General features: G+C 39.6%; 1 long non-coding RNA gene across 1 annotated transcript; it reads left to right on the top strand.

Moving 5' to 3' along the window:
- Nucleotides 1–278: 278 nt before the first annotated feature.
- LOC141048440 (uncharacterized) lies at nucleotides 279–3,336 on the top strand. The gene is made up of 4 exons (XR_012220062.1): nucleotides 279–462; nucleotides 924–1,071; nucleotides 2,440–2,517; nucleotides 2,734–3,336. It is a non-coding gene; the product is annotated as an uncharacterized lncRNA (long non-coding RNA).
- Nucleotides 3,337–4,557: the final 1,221 nt, after the last annotated feature.

The following is a 4,557-nucleotide window of genomic DNA, read 5'->3' as shown; positions in this document are numbered from 1 at the left end:
TCTGCTATTCTGAAATTTCCTATTTTTTTTTTTTTTTGATGAAATAAAAAAAAAAAAACAAGAGTGCATTCTTCTGAGGATAGCTCCATATCTGTCCACAGGTTGTGTCTGGTATTACACTTCAGGAGCATTCACTTTAGTGGAGCTGAGTTGCAGTACCAGACACAATCTGTGGACCGGAGTGGCGCTGTTTAAGCAAACATGTTTTTCTGATTGTGCCCATCCCTTTTAAGAAATGCTGATATATTTCATTTGTCATCCTCGCAGCTCTAAAAATATGCACTTTGACAGAACATAAGATGATTAACCATCCGTCTTGGTTGGACTTTCATGCCACCGTGCAGCACCATCGGTTGTAATTGATCTCTCCCGTTAGGTGAAAGGTCTGTGAAATATTCCGAGAGGAAATTGAACTAAAGAGACGCGGCACAGTACAGTCAGTGACAGACAAAAGCGAATTGGGTAAGTGACTTCCATTTCAACCTTTTAAACGTGACCTTGAAGAGGAGCGACTCCTGGAATGAATGGTCCAGCGGTGATGGAGAGACGAACATTGGGGCTGAATGTGTGTTTGTGAGCAGCCAGTAAGTGGTTTGCTCACAGAAGTTATTACTTTTTGATTTTACAGAAAATGTGAAATATTTCATCTAAAGAAGTTTTCAAATTTAAATAAAAAAAAAAATAAAATGATTATTTTGCCTAAAAAGTTTGTGCACCCTTTTGGAGTCAGATGTAAAATATGACTACTTCATTGTGTCATTACCGCCCTTTTTGGAGCCACCTTGGGCCGTGTCTCTGCGTGCAAAAAAAAAAAGCTGTTATTTTTTTCCCCCTGCAAATATAGAATAATAATTTGATTTGTTGCGTTTTTGCAGGTTTTTTTATGCGTTTTACCATTTGTTTATGCTTTTTTATTAATGCAGATTTGAAGCAGTAATATTTCCAGGCCATTTCCTTGCTGCAAAAAAGTGAGGCAAAACATGGGATTTTTAAATAAGTGAAGCAAAATATTGGACTGCAGCAAGAAAAACTCCTCAACTTGTGAATCATTTCATGGGTTTGCTCGATAACGTGAGTGTGATTTTCATTATCCTGATATTTTGGTTTGTTCTGCCCATTCATGTGCAGCAAGACATTTCTTAAGTGCTGTTCCAGCTTTCGCCATTAGATGTCATAGTTGCCCTTCTGTTCCTATTCATGGATGGAAAATTCTTTCCCTTTAATTGCTGTTCTGTTCAGAACCGCCCCTCCAGGTTTCCTGGGCTTGAAGCATGTAGCCATTTTCCCTCTGATCTCTGAGCTTCTCACATGCGTCCAGCTCTCTGCAAAATCATTGCTCCTATCAAGCGGATCCCATTTTTACCTGATATCATCCACTATTGTGATCATCCGATCTCATCCACTATTGTGTTCATCAATCTCCGATCTCATCCACAATTGTGTCCACCAATCTCCTCCACTATATCATCCGTTATCATCTACCATTGTTGTTCACATCATCCCAATAAATATAGACTTAAGAACCCATACAGTCTTGTTTCTGGGAGCGGATGAAGGGTTTAGCCGTATGCTGGAATCCACACAGCAAATTGGGTAGTTAGCGTGCACTCTAGTCAAATATAGACGAGGTGCAGGTGCAACGGACCAGTAGGTCCTAATTACAAGTTAATTAAATTCACCGCACACTCAAACAGACTTTATGCAAATAGGTGTTCATTTTATTACATGTGGGAGCCAAACAGGAATATAGCACACAGTGGAAGCGATATAAATAAAAGACGTTTCGGCTCAGCCCGAGCCTTTATTATATTATCGCTGAAATATAAAGAGAGATATATCAGAGACTGACAAAAACAGATAAACAAATCACAAAAATCCATAAAATATAAAGGTTATCCCAGTGGAACACAAGGTAAGAACATATACATATATACAGTATGATAAAAAATAAAAATATAAAAAAAGTGATAAATATAAAAATAAGAAAAACTGTGAAACTAGAACAAAATTAAGAATGAACTGGTTGGTAGTGCACAAAGTAGTAGAGAATAAAAATAAAAATAGAAAAATAACAAAGTCAAGGGGGAGGAGCAAACTCACCTAGGATAATGGTATACTAGTGAGTCTGTAAAAAAACAGAAAACAGGTTAATGGTGTTCATATGAGCCAATCTATCTCTCTGTTGAGTCCTCTAGGGGCTAAAGTATCAAGTTTGTGAATCCAAAAAGTTTCCCTTTCTGTCGGGAGTGTATTTTTTACTCTATCATATGATGACACCATTATTACTCAAAAATAGTTCTATGTGTATGTATGCACATACTGTATATAAATATATATATATAACATTCTTACCCCTTAAAGAAACATCTTTACACTGACATAATATGTGGCCGTTGCATATGTGAAATGACTAACCGCATATCTGATAATTCCTTTCAGCCATTTATCTTGGTATTTCTTCTTGAGAGATTCTCCTCTCCTTCTGCACCCTTTACAAACCTCCAATATTGGAATAAGGTAATACCCTCCTTGATATCTTAGTTCTATTTGTTGCTAGTTTACTAGGCATTTGATTGATGTATCCTTAACTATGGATTATCATACTGTATATACTGTATATATGTATATGTTCTTACCTTGTGTTCCACTGGGATAACCTTTATATTTTATGGATTTTTGTGATTTATTTAGCTGTTTTTGTCAATCTCTGATATATCTCTCTTTATATTTCAGCGATAATATGATAAAAGCTCGGGCTGAGCCGAAACGTCTTTTATTTATATCGCTTCCACTGTGTGCTATATTCCTGTTTGGCTCCCACATGTAATAAAATGAACACCTATTTGCAGACTTTATGTCTGTTTGAGTGTGCGGTGAATTTAATTAACTTGGAATCCACACAGCGTCATACGTGGAAGAAAGCAGAACATGGATAATACATTATTAAAAATGTTTTCACTATGGGACATGAATACTTTTGTGGTACACAAATTCTTTTTTGTTGTTGTTGCACAGTTGAAGCCTAACGTGTAACATTTTAAAACTTATTAAAAGGGTCAGTCTAAAAAGCCAAAAAGCAAAAATAAGAAAAAATAAGCAACTTTTAACATGCTCCAAATTCTTCTTGTAATGCCCCTTGTTATACTCTGGGGTCTCCGTCTTCCAGTAATGAGCTGATGGTGTGTACTGAGCAGCGGTGACGCCTTGTTCTATTTTTCTTTCCGGACCCCCAAGGAGATTTCGCCAACTCCTGTTTTGTGTTGTAATTTACACCAAATCACTAAGCTATAAAAATGTAATAAAATCCAATTTTCTCATGTATTAAATATAGAATGTGTAATTGTGTTGCCTCCAAATTATTCATCCTGTGCTTATTCCTGCATAAAATATTCCGTTTTGTCCCAGCACCCAAGGGAAGAGCGGCCAATAATGAGAAACCGTAACATTCTAATCACCGCATTAATTGGGCAAATTACATAACGAGGGAAATTATGTGAACGTCACATTATAGTCGTCCGTAAGAAAATTAAAGAAAAGTCCTCTATTAGTCATTGCCGAAAGTGGCTGCAAAGATTGTCCCTCCTCGTTGGAGGACCCAGCACGTCCATGCATAACACAAACAGTCCAATTATTTGTAATAGATAATGTGATACTACATTTCTCCTGCGGAGGCGCTGTAGGGGGATTGAATACTCTTTCTCAGGTTACCCCACAGATTGTTGGTCATTGGTGATCAGAGATGAGTGAATCAATTTAATGCTCATAGAATTTGTTTGATTTTCCACAAAGGATGGTGTCCCCAATTTTTGAGATCCATTTGCTCAAAATCAAACCAAATTGTGGCCGACTGGACCCTACTTTGCTAGATTTTTTTAGAGCAAGTAAAGTATACCCCCCCCGGCATAATAGTCCCTCTCCCTGCCCCGCCCCTGCAGATCCTTCTGGCTCTGGTCACACTTCAGGGCTCTGACTCATATCATGATAGTAGACCTCACATGACGTGCCTCCTCCATCATTACACTGTAACACCAATGTTGGAGCCCCTGCGTGGACCTCTCTTCCTCCTCCTGGCAGGGACGCCGACATACTCACTACTCCGACCATGCAACGGCGTCTCTGTTCCCTGCTACGACTTCTTGGTTCCCTGGGCCTGCGCATGTCTCCCATCGGCGTGCCTAGTGCTCAGCTGGGAGGCATAAGGTGTATAAGGCACGCTCCCCTGCAGAGAGGTGCCTGAGCAACACTTCCCCTTTGCTTAGTGTTTCTGCAATTAGTCAGTTGCCAGGTCTCCTATGTTGTCAGAACTTGAAGCTGATCTGGTGGTGCCTGAACCTGAAGCTGATCTGGTGGTGCCTGATCCTGAAGTTGCGCCAGCGGTTCTTGAACCTAAAGCCGCTCTGGCGGTAGCTAAACCTGAAGCCAGTTCTGTCTTCATGGCTAGTATTTTAGTATCCGAGTATCGAGTCTGCCAGTGACTCCGAGCCTGTGTCTGAAATCCTGATGTCTGGGGTCAGAAGCTGCAGTACAGAAGACCAAGAGTGGTACCTGGCTGCTCCA

Source organism: Dendrobates tinctorius, unplaced genomic scaffold (assembly GCF_039654945.1).
Source record: "Dendrobates tinctorius isolate UK_male_01 unplaced genomic scaffold, ASM3965494v1 ptg000135l, whole genome shotgun sequence".
NCBI classification, from domain to species: Eukaryota; Metazoa; Chordata; class Amphibia; order Anura; family Dendrobatidae; genus Dendrobates; species Dendrobates tinctorius.
Note: the sequence above shows the minus strand (reverse complement) of the source record. Positions and strands in the feature narration are given on the sequence as shown.